The sequence below is a fragment of the Lagopus leucura genome, unplaced genomic scaffold (assembly GCF_019238085.1).
Source record: "Lagopus leucura isolate 7727_CA_CO unplaced genomic scaffold, USGS_WTPT01 Super-Scaffold_100157, whole genome shotgun sequence".
In the NCBI taxonomy this organism is placed as follows: domain Eukaryota; kingdom Metazoa; phylum Chordata; class Aves; order Galliformes; family Phasianidae; genus Lagopus; species Lagopus leucura.
Genome location: NW_024962334.1, coordinates 31,468,205 through 31,487,404, shown reverse-complemented (window position 1 = coordinate 31,487,404; position 19,200 = coordinate 31,468,205). Strand labels below are relative to the sequence as shown.

General features: G+C 42.6%; 2 long non-coding RNA genes across 3 annotated transcripts in view; one reads left to right on the top strand and one right to left on the bottom strand.

Annotated features, from left to right (window-relative positions):
- Window positions 1-339: 339 nt before the first annotated feature.
- On the top strand, window positions 340-5,392 carry LOC122189849. Its single transcript, XR_006181995.1, has 3 exons — window positions 340-361; window positions 4,797-4,896; window positions 5,041-5,392. It is a non-coding gene; the product is annotated as an uncharacterized LOC122189849 (long non-coding RNA).
- An 11,102-nt stretch (window positions 5,393-16,494) lies between these two features.
- LOC122189651 overlaps window positions 16,495-19,200 on the bottom strand; it is a 5,573-nt gene continuing 2,867 nt past the window's right edge. For both annotated transcript variants that reach the window (XR_006181904.1, XR_006181903.1), the window contains exons 3-4: window positions 18,023-18,175; window positions 16,495-17,412 (exon numbers count right to left, since the gene is read on the bottom strand). This is a non-coding gene — a long non-coding RNA (uncharacterized LOC122189651). The remainder of the gene's footprint in view (window positions 17,413-18,022; window positions 18,176-19,200) is intronic.

Below are 19,200 nucleotides of genomic sequence, written 5' to 3'. Positions count from 1 at the left end.
ATGCTCCACTGCTGATGTGAACCCAGTGAGTGCTGGCCCATTCTGGGCTCTGATCTTCACCCAGTGTCATTCAGACAGAAAGTTACTTCAGAATACCTAATAGAGAATAAAAACTCTCAAATAAAAATTTGAGATAATGCCAGTAGACAGTAAGATTTCTATAGCGGGAATGCTAAATCACAGCTTGAACCAGTGATTGAACACCTGTCAGGAGGGCAAGCCCAGGGTTGCTCAGGTGCAAGCAGTGTATCTGAGAGACTGGAAGGGATGGAGCCAGGATCCACCCTTTCCCAGACTTCATTTAAGGGCTGGCAGGGGAGGAGATCCTTTCCTACCTGAGGGCCTTATGGGTCTTCTGAAGGTAAGCAGCTTCTTTCTCTTTTTTCTATATCTGCTGTTATTATGTCTAAGTAGATCCTCGCTTGCCGTAGCCTGAGACTTTACTGCTTTGCTATCTTGTTATACTTTCTATTGCATTACACCTTCCCATGTGCCTATGAATCTTGCTGGCTGTTGGAGTTGCCTGGACTTATTTCTGTTTGGAGGTAAAGGCTTTCAGTTCCAATTTATAATAGCTCAGGGCATTGCTAGATAAATACAAATAAAGAATTGTCTGTGCTTTTTTCTTTTCCCCTTCACTTGGTTTTCCTGAGGTTCCTGAACCAGGAAGGCTGTCCCACTGATAAGCCTCATGTTCTTACATGGCCAATTTTGCCATGTCTCTTTTCTTCCCAGGGTGTGTTCTGACAGTTGTTACTGTTTTGCTCTTCCCTATTGCAGCATGGATGTGCCCCTGTGCCCTGATGTTTCGTGCTGATAGTTCATTGTGGAGCTTCTTCTAAGCATGATTTTTGCCATGTGCTCAACTGGAAGCATGAGACTGGCCTCAATTTAACTAATACTAATGAGTCTGAGCTGGCTCACAGGCCCTTCAACATTCTCATGATCCACTCCTCTTCCACTTGACCTCTGGGGTGTTGGTTCTAAGCTGAGCACCTTGCATCTACAAGCCCTGTTCAGAACTCACATCCCTCTATGGGTCACAAGCACTGCAGGCACAGGGGCAAGAGTACACTTGCACCCATCTGGCACCTTCCTGCACCGCAGCCTTATCAGCATTCACTGCATAATTCTGCAAATAGCTTCAAAAGGACATGATATGGGAAGTAGAGAATCTGGGATTTGCAGCAGTGATGCTTCTGTGAAGCATTCAACACTTTTTATTGCAGAGTAAAATGGGAGAATCAGTATTATGTGGAAATAAGTTTAGGTTGCAGTCTAGGAGGTCATATTTCTAACCTCATTTAATGAGGTTAATGGCTTTTCCTCAGTTTGGAGGCAGAGGTCCTGTCCTCCTGGTTCCAGGTTCCTTTAAACCCATGAGGTTATTTTGCTCTGTATCACACCTGCTGTTTTCTTTATTACCCACGAAGTCATCTATCCCCATACATCTGCATGTGTCCTTATTTTTTATTTACTGTACTTTATGTGAAATTCAACAAAAGAAATGTAAGGATGCAAAAAAAAAAAAAAAAAAAAAAAGGGGGGGGGGGGGAGGGGCAGCTCCAGATTTACTTTTTTCTCAGCGCACTACAATCCCAAATAGCCAGCCTGTAGATGGCCATCAGGCCACTGCCTTGGTACAAACTCAGTAGATAATCTTCCCCTCAGAGAGCTGTCCCTCTCTTTTCTTACAAGTAATCGCCCTTCTTTGCCTAGATACAGTATTTTTGTATACTGTGGCTTTCCATAAGCATAAAGAGTACTGCCTGATCACTGCGTCATTAAGGATGATCTGACTCTACTGTGGTTTCTCATTCTCATGGCGTTTTACACTCACACTTCAATAAATGTGATTCCAAACTTAGTTTTTTGTGCAGATAAGCAGCTGGGCATACTTTCCATATTCACTAATGGAAAGAAATGATAGTTTTGATGTAATTAGCTCAGCTGCTGACCATTCAGCACAATAAGAACCCTTGCATTAGGTGTCATCTTGGAGTTGCAGCTCTCATCCATTGTGCAAGCACTTTGAAGCAGTTTGGGCTGTACCATCAACCTGCACACTGATCTACAACAAGTGAAAGTTACTTGAACTGTGTTTGTCAAGGTTGATTTACTTGCTTTGTTTGTTTGGGCTGTTAATAATAGTATTAGAAGTCTTTGTTCCTGATGGATTTGATATTGTGCCATTGGTTCATTAGGATTTGGTTGACTGTCGTGCATTATTTTTTAATTTGCACTCACAGTATGCTCTGTAATAACTTGGTCTTCATTCTAGCAATAGATGCTGTGAATATCTATTAAGAACAGTGCTGATTTGTGCAATGTGTAACAGAATTCCTTGCAAAAGAATACTTAGTGCTTTATGTCCTTTAGCACGGGGTTCCAAATAACAACAGAAATTTTTCTTAGGAAATTGTTCCTGGGGCAACCATAATGGGAAGGATTTCAAATTGGATGGAAAGCACTGACACAAGCTGCTCTAGATGCCAGAAGTTTACATGGTTTCAAAAAGCAATTAGGCACAATTATAGAAAAAGAAACCATGAAATGGGACTAAACTCTGATTGATGGAAGCTGGGAAAGGGTCTAGGGACAGATTGTTGCATGCCCCTTCCCCAGGAGTCTGTTATTACCTGCTGCCTCAAGAACACACTGTTCTCACCTGAAACCATACCCATAACTTCGTATGGTGTTACATTAAGAAGTCTCATTAAGCGCATTTAGGGAAAGAACAGAAAAAATACCTATCTTCAGGTTAACAACTTGCAAGTTGTTGAGGATTTTGCACTAAAATCATCCTTCGTACCTCATTAGTATTCAGATCCTCTTCTCCCCATTAGCTTCCTTAGGGAGAACATACACATTGGACTGCACTGCAATCATGGGCATTTGAATGCCAGCCGTGCCCTTAATTGGATGGAGTCTTGGCTGGTTGCTGGCAATAGAGTACTGATTCTTAGTACAGTTACTAGCCTCAAGTTCATTTATGCTAGAAGGTGCATTTTAGACAATGGGTGTTTGTCTGCTTTCAGGCAGGATCATGATTGCTGAACAGTGGAAGCTGACTACTTGGTTAAACTAAAGAGAAAACTCTAGTGGAGCACAAGCAATACTTTTTTTGATGCATAAAAAGCATAGTCAAGTATACAACATTGAAAATTCCACTCATTTTGTGCACAGGAGGCAAGTCCTGCCACCATGTGAGATCTTACAACATGCTCAGCATCTTGAAATGTTCTGCATGTGCCCTCTTTTCACCTTGACTGTGGAGAGGGAATGGTGCCTTACAGAAGTTGTCACTGATGACTGTCACAAAACTGGGGTACATGTAACTGCTTCTAAACAGCTAAAACTTCACTTGTTCTAGGCAGACCTCAACACAGCTTGACAGCTGGATTTAGTTATTTTAATAAGCCTTTTTGATAAGATCTGAAAAAAAAAAAAATCCTGAAAAGCAGTAAGGAAAGACTTCAAAAAGGTGTAGCACTAATGAACACACAAAAGACTTATTAGTTTTGGATTGGGCTTTGAGGTTGTTTTGTTTTTGCTAACAGCACCTGCTCCCATTGATATCTCATTTAAGAATGACCAAAGAGTAGTCTCTCACCTACATCTCCTGCATCTTGCTCTGGAGTCTCCCTTGCTTTACTGTGATGTGAGATTGCAGAGAAACTGGAATATCTCTGGTGTCTTTGTCTCCTTCCTGATTGTACCAGTCACCTCCCCTCTTATTTGAAGCCACTAACACTCCTGTGACAGCCATTGCTTAGATGATAAGGTAGCATTAGGAAAGCATTTAATGAACATTAATTACTTAAGGTAATTTAGCTGCTGGAAATAAGAAGGCTAACTAGCACCCTGTGACCAGGCAGCCCTACAGGCATCGCCACCAGACTCCTAATATGCAGTCCGGTTGACCTGGAGGAAGCAGCCTTTCACAGATGATACCCAAGGCCACGCTTCACTTTTTCTAAAAGTCAGGTTGCATGAACTTGGTGAAGAAGTCATTGTGACACCACCTGGCTGATTAGTGATCCCTTCCTCTTGTGCAAGCCAGCAATTATCAGTTCTCACTGACTTTGAAGCTAATGGGAATCAGAAGCTGGGGGATGCTGCCAAGATGCAGCAGCTTCCAGCTGTCAGGAAGGGGTGGGACAGCTTCTGTGTACATCTTCTACATGGCATCTTACCTCTATCTGTGTCCCTTCTGTGAGGTTACCTGATACTGTTGCTCCTGATGTGGCAACATAATGCAAGAGACAAATATGATCATTAAATCAGGATTTGAATTTAGGAATGCTGGTTTCATCATAAATTCTCATCTCACCCCCTTAGGTGGGTCACTAAACCTCTTTCCGAAGCTTTTCTGACAGAATTAAAGCTGATAGCACCTACAGATACTGTGACACTCAATCAATAGATGTCTGTGAAGTTGTTTGTAAACAACAAGCACCAACTGCTAAGTCTAATTATACAGATAGGTTTGATAATCTTCTTTTTGTGAGAACTTCAGTATTGCACAGATTAACCTTTTGATCCAGAGGGAAAAAGGGGGGGAAAAAAAATAAAGACTTCTGCTGGGGTATTATAGACTGTTGTTGGCAACAGACCTCTAGCTCAAAATATGACATCCCTACTGACATCACTAAATTTCTCATGGATTAGCTGACAGTGATAGTTCAGAACTCAGGGGAAAACTGTACTCTTACAGGGAAGTCATATCAAGAAGGGGGGAGGGGGGGAAACAATTATCTTCTGGATTGTAATGCTTAGTTGTCCTTCCTGTACAGCTTATATGGAGTATCATTAGACCTTTTAAAGTGGAGAAATTACTGTTTAATGGGAATTTTGAAGTAGCTTGACGAACAGAAACCTTCATGCTTTTCTGAGGTAACTGTAGACCTGAATCCTCTGATATCTGCTAACCAGCAAAGACATCTAAATTGAGAAGCCTGCCTATGTGCCCCTACATGTTCACATATGGTGTCCACTAAGCTTATAGCACATGCCTGAGAAGGAAAATTGTTTTTAAAGTAGGTGAAATTTCTTTGAGATGTTTACAATTGCTGACAGACCCAGGATGGCACACTTCTACAGGACTTCAGCAGCCCTACTATAGTGTTTTGTTTCTGGATTGTGACCAAGGACTTCAAAGCCAGGAGGAAAACTGAGCCATGCATGCTGTGGGCTTCGAGCACTGAGCCAGGCAGTACCTGCTGCCCCCTAGCTCCCTGCCAACATTGACAGCACAGCTCTCCAGTGTCTTCACAAGTGCCCTAAAACAAATAATTGGATATTTCCTGGTGTAGAGCATCGCAGCGGGTGCCACACAGCTCCTTTGACGAACCATAGGCACGCTGCAGCTCACTGCAATATCCAGCCACTTACCCAGCACGTTACCATGTCCCTCGCTTTCTCATTTGTATAACTGCAATGGGACTTCGTGTTGGAAGATTATGAGGCTTCAGAGCGTGGCAAGAAGAGATGCTTTCAGATGCAGGAGATGGAAGAAGCCGCAGATGTGAGTTATCAGCCTGCTGGCTGTGACTGAGCAGCTGCCTGAAGGTGCAGTAGCTCTGTTACCCATTTTCTTAATACAGTGCTCCTCATTAACGAAGCCCTGCCGTTTCACTAGGCTTCACATAGCAGCATCAGGCTCACAAGAGCAATGCTATTCAACTACTCGAAAAGGGCGTGCAAGCTTGCAGGCAGACAGACGGTCATTTACTCAAAACACTGTAGAGGTGTTCTATACATAAAGAACGTGCTCGGTGTTCTCTGTACGTAACGTGAAGAAATACCACAGCACAGCGACCCGGACGCCGGGGCGGGCCGCCCGCTTTCACACGGTAATCCCTCGGCGAACCCCCGCACGGCCCTTCCCTTCGTCTTGCGGAGCCAGTAGTACCCATGGCGGCCGCCAGCCCCAGCATCCCACCCGCCCGATGGGGAGGCTGGGCGGAAGGGGCGGCGTGCCCTCAGGGCTCCCGGCAGGGCAGGGCCCGCAGCCCCGTGCGGCGCGGCACCGAGGCGGGAGCGGGCCGGTAGGGGCGGCGCGGGGCTGCGGGCGAGGGGTGGGGCGGGGCGGAGAGCAGCCGCGGCTGCCATGGCCGCCTCCCCCTCCCCGCCACCTCCCTTAAATACTATGGGGCGGCCGTAGCTGCGGCGGGAGCCGCTGTCGAGCGCACCATGCGGGCTGTCGTCGCCTTCGCCACAGCGCTGGGCAGCACGCTGCTCGGCGGTTGCCTCCTGCGACTGGGCGGCGAGCGGCCCCTCCGAGCCAGGTAGGGGCCGAGGGGCCTCGCTCAGGGGCGGAGGAGCCTGGGGGCGGCCGGGGAAGGAGGAGCGGCATGGGGCGAGCCCACTCCGTCCCGCGCGGTGGGCTCGGCTCGCGGCTCGGCAGCCGGCGGGGCAGCGCCCGGCGGGGAGCGGCTGTCGCCCGGTGGCGGCTCTCGCAGGCTTTGACAACTTTTGTTATCCCGTCTTGTTTGTCAGGGGCTGGGAGGAGGAGGCAGAGGTAGCGACCGTCACTCCGAAAGTGGTGCGAGCCCTCAGGTCTCCTCTAACGTCCCTTCATCACGCCGAGAACAGGTAGGGACTCGGCGCTGCAGCTGCTGGCGGGGCGGTTTGCTCGGGAAGGTGTGCGGGAGCTTGCTTCAGTTCGTGCATCCTTTTTCGAGTAGCTCAATCGGAGGGAGCGTAGGGGCTTATTAGACCGAGAAAGTGGAAATTCCCGTTAACTTCATTATATTATTCGCTAATAGGGCCTCTTAATGACGGCTGTTACTCTGTCTTTGGTTTTGATCCCGATAAAATGTTGCATATGACAGCTTTGTTGCCACATGATGTAGAAAGTCCTGGATGCTGTGTGCCAGGTGTCTCTAATTCTCCTCCCCAGGAAGCTGGAGCTGGGTAGCATTACAATCGTTTTGGAATGCATATTTTATTAAAAACTCAGATTTCTCCCAGAGGCCAGGTATGTGAAGGCTCTTTCATTTTGTGCAGTGCCTTACTTCTCAGGAGTCCTTCCATCTGGTCTCACACCTTGATCTTTTACATCAAGTTGGATCTTTGCTTTGCAGCCTAGTATTTCATACTGTGCAGGTTCGTGTGAAAATAATTGATAAAATAAGCTGTCAAACAAGTTGCGTGAGCAATTATCAGCATTAACCGCAAGGTTTTGTTCTCTTGAATCTTCACACGCTGTGGGAAAAGTAACAGTGCAGAACAGGATGGAGTCATCCACACATGAGATGTTGCTGTGTAAGAAGTAGTTTGTAAATATTTTGCTATTCTCTTCTGCTCTATATAGCCTTATTAACATTGTAGTTCCAGTTATAAAAATAGAAAGAACTTGCGAATTGGGTCTTTAACTGAAATTGTGATGTCCTGGCTGTATTGAAGTCAGTGGTGACAGTGCAGTTAGCCTTACTGAGACCAGTGTTTTACACAGCCTCCTGAAATGTGAGGTTGAAATAGTGTATGCTTTCCCTAAGTGAATCCAAGGGACAGTAGTCTAAATAACCATCGCAGCATGTAGTTTCTCACATGTATCAAGTGAGAGCTCTGGTGCTCCGTGCTTCAAAATTTGGAACTACTGTAAGTGTAAAATGTCATTCAGAATTAGAGTGAAACAAAAGGAACAGGAGCAGGCTTCTAACTACTGTTACGTTCTTCTGGCCTGGTTCTCTTTCCTGTGTTAATTTTTTCCCTTTCTGCTTTTTTTTTCCCCTCTTTTCCACTCCTTGCTATTTATTGGTTTGCTGTATGTGCTCCATTCTGCTTTGGGTTCTATAGCTGTCATTTTTTCTCATTTCTGCTCTGTTTTGTGTTATGTCTGTGGTTCCCCGTTGCAACAGTCTTCCCATACTCAGCCTTTCCCCGTTAGTTTTCAAGCTGCAGCCTCCTGCCACTCTTCTCTGTGCTAAACCATGGAGTCAAATTGACTAGAAATTCTGGCAGAGAGCACTTCAGAGAACAGAGCCTAGCCACTTCCCATCTGCTCTTAGTGCACTCACAACAGAAGCAAAGAAAGTGTAAGCAACACATGCTGAAGATGGATGAAAGGCCATGGCATGTATGGGTCAGCTGGTAATCTCTATAATAAGTCAAGTGAGCATGAGATTTTAAAAGAATATTTTTTGTTAAACTGCTTGGAGGATTTTGACACCAATTTGAGCTAGTTTTCCTCAGCCTGAAGTTGCATGTTTAGTGACTAAGTGACTGTAGAAGTGCAACAAGTAGATTATTTGTCTGAAAAGTTTCATTTCACTGTATCTCCTATGGCTGTAGTGTCTTTGGAGGGAAGGCTTACTGGTGGAACCAAGGAGGGGATGTTCTTTCTCACGTGGGTGGCTGTGCTCAATAGGTTGTTCTGACAGTAGTCTGTGGTGCATTTGATATCTGAAGGAGAGAGCTGCTGGAGTGACCAGGGGCTGTGTCCTAATCTAGCGAGCAACTGGAGTGGGCAGGGAGCCATGCTGGAGGGATTTGATTCAAACAACAGCTGGACAGGGCCTGGCTGAGGGCTATGATGGAGAGATGCGATCCGGAGAGCATCTGGACTCATTCAGGAGATTCAGACCAATCCATCCATGATGGAGGTGGATGATGTGGGCAAGAGGAATTAGATTCCAGTTTTCATTGGGATTCTGCTGTAGAATCCATGAGTATAGCAAAAGGGCAAAGAGCCCATGACTGAAATACGCTGTGTAGGTATTAGTGAATTTTTCAGATGAGGCAGGGTTAGTACGGTGATGCTAAAACCTATGAACAGTCTATTGGTGCATGCTTTCCAATTGTAGTTCTCTCAAAATACCCTGAGGGTTTGAATAGCAGTGCCTTGTTGTGTCCCGTCCTGCATAAGAGAGTGTGCATATGTGTTAGGTCACATCACTTCCTCAGTCAGACTCATTTCTCTGGCAAGCAAATATTTTTGTCCCCAGCTTTGGTGGGAGGAAATTTAAAAGGGAAAAAAAAAAAAAGGCACTTTCCTCGTTGAGCTCCAGTCAGTTAGTTAGATTTTCAAGTATCACAAACAAACCGCTGCTCTTATTGTGATCTCTTTTGCTGTTGGGTGCAGATTTGTAATCAAACATCTCTTGAAGAATCTCCAAGCCCTATTATGCTGCTGCCTTGCAATAATGTAAGCTAATCTGCTCTTTCAGTTTGAGTAATTCTTTTACAAGGATGAAATTGAAGGATGAAAAGTAGGGATTGGTTCAGAATGCCTTAGATTTCTAGGCAGCTGCCATGTGCAGCAGTGTTTAACTAGATGGAGACTAGGCACCTGAAGTTCTCTGAAGATCTGTCTTAGTAACCTTGAAGATGTGGTTTGGCTCTTACAGAACATTTCATACCTCTTTTCCTTGTTAAATGTTAGAAATGTCAATCGATGTGTCTGTGTCTACAATGTGATTGCCAGTTTTTGACTTGGGCTAATTTCAGTCTGTATCTGTTATAGAAGGGTTTCTCACTGAAAACACAACCATTGTTAACAAGATTTCTTTAGCAGTCCCCAGATTTCTCCATGTGAGCAGTATCATTTATTTTGCAGAATAAATTCTGATTTGTTCTCTGGCAAATCATCATGCCTGTGCCTTATACCATCTTCTCGTGTTTTAAGCGTACCTGCAAGTACAGCTTAAACTTGCATAAGCCAACAGTGCATCCAGAAGCAGTCCTACACTTGTCCCACCTTTAGGCACTCGGTTCTCTCCCTCTGCCCCCATTTGTGATAGCATACTTGTTTGTGTCATCTCGGCATTAACAGCAAAAGGGAAGGCTCAGGGCTGCTAGTGCTGTTCAGGGGAGGATGTCTGTGATAAGAGGATCTGAGTAGTACTGTCTCTGTCATGAAGCTCAGAGTGTGCTATGTTAAACCTGAAATTCTAGCTCCTTTTGTGGCATGTGGAGCAGGTAAATAATGCCAGCTGCTACAGGGAAGGTGAAAATAGTCTTCTCAAGCACCATGTGTATGCATTTTATATACAGATATTAACAAGGCAGCAGTTCGTATCGCTTATTTTAGGGCATTTGCTTACTATTTTCCTAGCTATCTCTGCAGGTTCAAGGCAAGCGCAGTGTGGAGGCTATGGAGGTAATTGAGTGGTGGGAGGAAGTGATTGAGGAGCTATGAGTAAACAAGTTAGTATTGATACAGTGTTTCACAATTCTCATTTCTCCAGTTCCTCCCTCAGCAGCAGATCTTTATGCAGGCCTAGGGAATAAACAACTATTCCTAATTAACTATGCTACAGAGACCTGTACATTCTGTCTGCTGTCAAAATATTGCATTTTGGCAGGCAGAAAGGGAAGAAGAGGCAGACTATTACGGAGATTATAAACAGTAGCGTAGTGTGTTGCACAAACAATTTGCTACAGTTTAGATTAGTCAGCATTGGTGGCCCTTTACTAATTTTACTGCTGTCTTAGTATTCATTCCCCTCATTTCCAAGTGATGCATGCAGACATATTTTAAGAGCACATTTCTAATGCATGCCTCATGTATTAGTTCTGTCTAAATGAATAGGTGTTCAGTTGAAAGCTGCTGCCAGGACGTATTTATGTTCTGACAGTGGTGAAAGGTTTCCCAGTCTTTTTCTGTTCTGTTTACTTGGTCCAAGTGAAACTGCTCTGTCATTCTGTCTATCACACACTGCTGTAACATCATTTTGGTGTAAGTACCTTATTTTTTTCACTTTCTCTGCTATGAGAGTCTGAATATTGCTTGTCATGTTGTATGTCATACAGTTAATGGATTTTATAAATAAAAGAATATCTGATGTTACGTATAATGCTAGTGAACGCACTGAAGGTCTATCAAATAATTTCAGAATGCAGCTTGTCTTAAAGACCTGATTTAGCATTCCTTAGATAAGCAAAACCTCTGGGAATTTGAGCAAGGATAGTAGGATAGGTCTCTTTCAGTTACTGTGATTAATGTTACAAGACAAATTCTTACTCCTACAGCTTGATAGAGCCGTTTTTATAGTCCATTTCACCAAGGATTTAAATGGCATATTGCCTTATTAATCAAGGTGTTGTGAACCTTAAAAGCATTGCTATATTCTTATCATCTGATTCATTTGAAGTGGTGTCAAAGATAGCAACAAAAAGCAACCTTGCTAGAGAAATGTGGGTTACAGGTTTTTGATGACTAGTATTCAACTAGTTGAGTATGGGATTCAAATATAAATGAATCTTTTCAAGGGAGAAAGTAAGTCAGCAGGAATTCACAATCTGTATGGTGTTGTTTGATGCCAGAAGGATATAAATGTACAGCTTTGCAGGCAGAAATTGTCCTGTTTAGCTGGAGAAGACCAACTGGAACGCATTTGAGAGGTTCTGTGCTGTTTCAGGGAGAAAAGAATGGAAAGACAGAGGGGTTCTGCTGGGCAAGGAGTAAATAAAGCCAGTCAGTAGGATTTTCCTCTGATGTGGAGTGTGGCCTTATCTCCCTCTGAAATTAGGGGTGAAATTCTTGTTGCTTTTAGTGCTGCCAGTCAGCCTTGCCTTGAAGTCTTCTGAAAGTCTCTTCACGTTCTTTCGATTTTTACAACTGTTTTTGTAGGAATTTACAGGACTGGCCTTTCAGCCCAGGGCATATCTTTGTTATAGTATAATTCACAGTACTATGCTTCTGTTCCCTTTTTTCCCCATATTTTCCTTTTTTTTTTTTTTTTTTTTCTCTATGCTTTTACCCTCTATCCATTTATCCATTTTCCTACTCTGATTATTGTGTGGTTTTGTGGGGGGTTTTTTTGTGGTTTTTTTTTTGGGTTTTTTTTTTTGTTGTTGTTGTTGTTTTGTGGGGGTGGGGAGGGATGAATTTGTTTTTAAAGGGCTTCCCCTTTCTTTTTCTTGCTGTATCACCACTCCCCTCAGATTCATGTTAACGGAAGTACTTGGTGATTCCCTGCACTAAGGCTCCTTCTAGTCTTGGAACTGAAGGCGCTAGGCACAGTAAAATGGACTCTGCACTTCGCTTACAGTTTCTCAGTTTCTAGGGGTATCCTGGAACAACCTGCTTCTCCAGTCCAGTTGGTAGAACATGATTACAAATGGGATGATCAGATGACTGTTTTTCTCCTAATTCCCTGTTTTCTTTCATTTTTTTAATCACCATTCTCCCAAGGAAATACAGGTTCTTCTTGAGCTGGACGCACAGACTTAGAGATTATTCACCATGGGCAATTCATTTCCCATTGATTTTTTTTTTTTTGTTAAAATGTCTATTTTGTTTGTGTCAAGAGACTCTCAGGACCTAGGCTCCATCTGAAGTTACTGCATGGAAGTGGGTGAAATCCATGTCTTGCAGGTTTTTTCAGTTTAAGGAAATGTTGTATGTTGTCTTACTGTGAGTAAAATATAGAACAACAACATGCTGATAAATATGGCATATGATCTTAACGTACTGTGGCTTTATTAAAGTACAGATGGTGTACTTTCTAAGTACCTAGAATTGTCATAGGAAGGATGTGGCTCCCAAGCTGTTAGTATGTGATTTAAATAAATAAATAAATAAATAAAGTTGGCTTTGAGAACATCTAGCAATCTAAGGGAATTTTAGCAGAAATGGCCATTTTGTCTGTTTTGCATGTTTAAGCCAACAGAATATGACGTGGTTTTCACTTCGAGTTCTCATTTAGTTTAAGAGTTTGCAAAATGAGCTGCATGTTACCAACCCGTGAGGCCCATTATCTGATTGCACTGAAGAAGTTGTAGTGTAGTTCTCAGTATTGCACCGAGACTGTCATCCTCTAGATAAATTCATTTAGTGATAAATGTTGCCTAGCATGACTGTCCAAAGTGATGAAAAATCTAATCTGAGTCTGATGTCTGCATAACTCTGCTATGAATAATGCAGTAGAAGTCTGGAATGCCACTTGCACACCCCTTTATGTTTGAATGCAAAAATTTTCCACTCATGTGAAGCAGAAGCCACTCTAATGATGAAACAGGCATTCAGAAATTTCACCTTTACTGGAAGAAGTCATTGTTTGGTGTGTCTCGGAAAAATAGTTGTATTTATGTATCTTTCTGCACCATACAAAGTGTTGAGTAAATTTTATAGGGAAGAATACACAGAAGAAGCATTTTGGTGATCTGTTTTCTGCCTGTGTTGTATGGATAAAAAATTTGGGTGAAAAATCACGTTGGAGCCATTTTCACCAATCTTTGTATGGGCTGTGGAAAGGGAAGGCTCCTTATTGCTTTTCCTCCCACTGACGGCTTTAAAACTGATGTAATGTAAAAAAAAAAAAATGGAACCATAATTTATTTTGCTCATTCTTTTTTATCTTTTCCCTTTGTGAATTTTTCAAGACTTGAAAATGCATGCATAAAAAACAATTGCACGTGAAATAAACAAGACAACTCACTTCAGTTGATCGCAGCACTATGAATTTAAAATGTTAGAAGTCTGTTGATTAAAGCTTTTATGTGGTTGAGAGAATGTTATTCACCGCCTCTGCTGACCTCAGGACATAAATTACCAGGAAGCTGTAAGGATCTTGTAGTGAGTCCCTGTGCAGAGCAGAATCCTCCTTGTTGCAGACTGGTCGTCCCCCAGCTGTGCCTGCAGGTGCCCCAGCAGTGCTCTGGGTACAGCTGCCAGCCAGCTCCTGCCTGCCCAGCACTCTGTGCTGGAGGCCTCTCCTCTGCCCAGCTGTGGCCCAGGAGGGCTGTGGCCACTTGTACAGCCAGCAACTGGTGTCTCAATTCCTCAGCTGCCTTAAAAGACCATTTACATCAGTAACATGCACTTATGCACTTGATTTATTATAATGATTTTTTTTTTTTTTTTTAAAGACACTTTATACAGCTAAGCTTTGCTTGTAGCCATTTTGTTTAAACTGTGCCTTCAGAAGGATTGTTTTCAGCTTATTTAGAAGCATGGCAGAGGAAGCATGATTTATAGTAACTAAAGTTGTTTGGGAACTGGTCCACCTGCTGCTTCTGTCTACACAGAAACACTCGGGCCAAGCTGCAGTAAACCCATGTATCTGGGTTGTAAGCAGGGCATCTGCTGTCACTTACTGTGTCAGGTCTGTGGAGCTGTGTACCTGACCCTCTGAACTGCGTGCTTTGAGAGCCTTCTGCCTTCACATTTGTATGTCTTTCATTGAGAAAATAATTAGATAAGAAAGCTGAATGCGAAATCGGTGATGGAGCTCTCAGCAGGTAGTGCCAGCTGTTACTGTCTGTTACAGCCTCTGCAGAATTGAAAGGACAGGGGTTTACATTGTGTTCTTACCATTCCCTTGAACAAGGGACATGCAGACTGCATCGTTCCCCAGGGACACTGGATGTGTGGTGGAAAGATGCTGAGAGCTGATCTCTCTCTGCAGCGTGCTTCAGGGATGAACTGCTCCCTGTTTATGGGCAATGGAATGAGAAGAAAAGGTGCTTTATGACATTTCTTCCCTTGTCATAGCTATGAAAATGCCAGACAGTTTAGTACCAGAATAAACAAATGTTTATTCTGCTCCTTCTTCAGTCAGACTGCTTCCCATTTGAATTGTTTAAGATCTTAATTGTTTACGAAGAGTGTGTACAGGAGGAACTCATCAATGTGTATGAATACCTACAAGGAGGGTACATAAGATGAAGCCAGACTCTTTCCAGAGATGCCTAATGGTGTAACAAAAGGCAGCGGTCATGAGCTGGAACACAGGAGTTCCCCAGGAGCAGTCTGTGCTATGTGGGTGCTGGATCACTGGCACGGTACACAGGGGCTGTCTGTGGGGTCTCCTTTGGAGATCTTCAGAAACCTCCTGGGCACGTGTGGGCACCTGATCTGGGCAGCCCTGGGCACAGAGGGTCCTGTCCACCTCGGTCGCTCTGTGACTTGAAATGGCATCGTTCCTAAGTAAGAGCTGCTCGTCAGAAATCTTGTAGATATGTAGTCTGAGCGTTCTAGCAGGTGAAGGCAATGAGTTTTGATCCTTGTTAATTAAAGGATGAGGATGCAGAAGCAGACTGTGTCGTGTACGAAGCAGGAAGACCCTTGTGCTTCTAGGAACGGGCTCTGTTTGGTGCTGCAGCTCACACCCAGGCATGAATGAGAGCATCTGTGTCTCCTGCATTTCTAGTTCAGGTTTGGGAAACAGGCCACAGTATCCAAGTGCTCTGTAAGTAGTGAGGCAGGTGTGGTGTGGAGGTGGTGAGGAACAGTGAACGTAGAAATGATAGAGGAAAGAACTTCATGATAAGTGGCAATACACTGAACAGAGGTTTGATGAAAGAACAGGGTGATTATATGAGATTAAACCTAGATGCTTGGTGAATTGAGGTGAACTGAGTATAAGCTTGGAATTTCAGTCATTTGCTAATTTATAGCTCAGTCTTCTACCAGGACTGCCAGAGCATGAGGACTACACAGGGCCTTAAATATTTTATGATTTTGGTGAAAATGAGGCAACGGGAGTTAAAGGTCATTGTCTGGCACATGCATTGGTTCCTTTTACAAACACTTATTCTCTCTGTGTAAATAAAGAATAAACAAGGGAGTAAGTATTAATCTCAAGTCAATTAATTTAAGTCCAAGTAAAAAGATCAACCTCCTCAGAGGTGTTTCCTGTGTATATTACATTGGTTTTGAGTATCGCAGTTCATCAACAGCATTAGGAAATTGCATCTACTAGAATGTTTTAAATATGAATATTTTAAAAATCTTTGTAATGTTCAAGAGGCTTCCTGTTTCATTCGTTTTTTAATTACATTTCCCTAATTACCGTGTAAAGCAGAAAATACAATTCATTCTATAAAACAGAGTTTCTTTAAAGAATCAACTGCACTATAGTCGCTAGCAGCACAGCCTCCCTTTATACAAGAGCATCACAGTAGAAGTGAATAAAATTCCTTTGGTAATGCTTTCAGCTAAATCAACAGTTATTCATCTTATTGTCACAGCAAAGAAAATGCAGCAGCTCTGTCAGAATATACTCTTTTTAAAAGTATGTTGCTTTTTTTCCCGCTCCACCTTTTTAACAGAACAACTGCTAATAAAGATGGAATTTACCAGTTTGAACTGGATGCAAAATGTAAGGCAATTCAGGACAACATTTTGTCATCATCGATCAAGAAGAAAAGGTAGGTTCTTGCTATGCTTTCTGCTTTGTTTGTTTTAAATAAAGACTAACAGGTTGTCTGCTTCTTAAGAATAATTAAGAATTATGATTCTTAATGATAGTAACATGGAACTGCACAAGAACAAATTGAAGTTGTTCAACCAATGTTTGCTTGCATTTTTTCTTTCACATCTGTTAGATTTATTCTAGTTTGGATTTAAAGAAATAAAAATAAAAATCATAAGTCAACAAGATTTCTCATTCCCAGCTAGCAACATTTTATTCCGAGATATTTACAAAAAAAGTAGACCAGAATTTGTGAGATACAATTTTTAGCCTTAAGTGTCCTCTTCCTGACTGGCGAACACTCCTGCTACAAGCAACATTAGTTAATGGTTCTTTTCTTTGTGTTCACTAGGGTAAATATAGATATGTAGTACAAAAACTTATTGAGTAATTACACTCATTATTGCAGTAACTACTTCACAGGGAACTAATTATTCAATTTTAGATGTATGAAAAATTCTCTACCCCAAATCCATTTCTGGATTCCACTTGCTGTTCTGCCTTTTCCTGATGTGGAAAAAAAGTCTTTGCTAGTGGCTCTGCTCAATTTCCTCCCACTTAGTGTAGAAGTTGGAGAAGCAGCCCATTGCTTCTGGCATATAACATCTTGCCTATATGGATGCAGCAATATATATAATATTGTAAGTAAGAAGAGCATCCCGTTAGGACCAAGTGCTAGCTTAAAATTAAGTACTATAGTATTTTGAAAATTGGAAGCTATTTTTTTACTCCATTTATGAAGAGGAATGGAACGAGAAACCAAAACTCTGCTAAAAATATGTACATGCTTTTCTCCATTCAAAGGACTGTAGAAGCCAAAATTTCCTTAACATTAAAGAACTTTTAAATTGTGATTTTTAAAGCTTTTCCTGATTTTTCTGCCCTTTCTCATTGCTTTCTAAGATCTTTCACCAGTTTAAGTCACCCTATTCCCAGATTCCATCTTTACTGTTTCATTTTTTTTCTCCCCTATAAATGTTTCCTCCCACCACTATTCCTTCTCACGAGCAACACTATCACTGAATTTTTAACTTGTGAAAAATGACAGGCTACCATGCTAATGTTGCACTTCTAGTAAGAGCTGAAACAGAAGTCAAAGAGTATAGCTGAAGTGTATGTTTAATACCAAGAGAAGGACAACCAGTCACTGTGTTGCCTCCAAAATCCAGCTATGGCAGTATAAATGCTGTTATTTATTCCGTGTATTATGAAGTTGTAGAGGTTGCAGGAATGCAGACTTGCTTTTCACATCCAGAACATTCTGAAGCTGCTTGTAGGAAAAACAAGAAAGCATCAGACCTTTATTTTATGGCTAGTGAAAAAGGAGCTGAGCCATTAAATGAGGCAGAAGATGAACTGGGTAGGTGGGAAAAGAAATTGGTATTTGGAATGAAGGAGCAAAGGATTGCTTTGTGCTGTGAATACTGCAGCTCACTGCCCCTCACTGAGAGGAGATGTTGGGATCTTTGCTGCTTTTTTTTATGTGTGACCACAGGCATGGTGTATAAATACTTTACATTAAGGGACATTCTGGACACTCTGGTCTCTTAAATTGGCCAGAACCAGAAAAACTTACTAGTTGTAATCTTGTCAAATGATTTGATAGTAAAAAATGCTATTTAAGTATAACAGGTTTGTGCTGGTGGTGATAAAGAGCCTGAAATGCTGAGTTCTTTTGGCACGTTTTCATTTTTATTCTAGAGTGAGCTCTGTGTATGGTCTCCTGAGGGCTTTAAAAACTGATAGTTGTTTTTGTGGTATTAAAGTGTCCGAAAGCACAAGACAGCCTCCATTTCTCTGGCTTTTCCTTCTCCTGTTTTTATTTGTTTCTTCCTCGATCATAAGCCACCGAGGAGGAAGATATCCCTTTTTCATACCTGCTGCTCAATTTTCCTTCTAATTCAAGTAGCTTTCTTTCAAGTATAGTTCCACCAATAGCCAGCCGGGCTGCATCCATCTCTGTTCTGACGTTTTACTTATTGTCTCCCTACTGTATCACCACTGCTGTTCCTGCCGTTGTCTTTAGTTACCTGCCAAAAATTAGAAGATACTTCATCAATGCCTCAACTATACATAATAATTGCACTTTACACACTGCAGTTAATGTTGACAGTCAATGCATACCTGACAATTACCATAGGCATAAAACCCTTCCAAGGGTTATTTGCCACCGAGGCTCATGCAGTATAAGTCAGTTTCCTACAGCAGCAAATTATTCTAATGTTTAGGATGCAGGTGGCAGGCAAAAACAGGACCAAACATGTTTCTTTCCCTATTCTCAACACTGTCTTGTCCACATATTGTTATAGCTTTTTTTTTTTTTTCCTCGTAGTAATGAAGTTATTTTAGCATCAGTGAATATGTATTGTTAGCTCCTGGGTGCCACTGGAAATGTATGTGTTGTTCCAGCTCTTTAAAATGAAACAGTGGAGAAGAGGATTGTCTAGGTTACAGCAGAGCTATGGAATGATGTCTTGATGGCCTTTCTGGACTCACTCCATTGCAGTGAGTCCCTGAGGCTCCATCAGAGGAGGAAATAGTAAAATAGGCTTTCTGAGAGGAAAACTAAGCTTTTGGGGCTGTAAACCCAGCTGCAGAAAATTCCAGAACTTCATTTTGAGTCTTTAAAAAAATAAATAAAAATCTGTGGGAATACTGCCTATGTTCAAGTAGAGTTCATCCCATGGAACTGGCAGGATGGAACCTTTATGCTGGGGTAGGCGGCTGCAGCGGCCTCGCAGAGCTCCTGTCCCCACAGTTTGCTGCTGAGGTATCTGTGATGCTTGTGGTGCTAAGCCAGCACTGGCAAAGGTGGAATTTGGCGGACTGTGTTGTCTGTAGGTCACAGGAGAAACACAGCCAGAGGCACAGGGTGAGCGGAGGGCTGTTGCCTGTTGTACAGACCTGGGAGTGTGGCTTCCAGGTGAACAGCTAAGCCCTCAGCCACCTCTGAGAGGGATTCCACCCAGCTGACAGCAGTGGAAGGGCAGCAATGTTTGCATTCTAACACATGGTGTTGCCCTATATGCAGGTACACAGCTTATGGTACATGTAC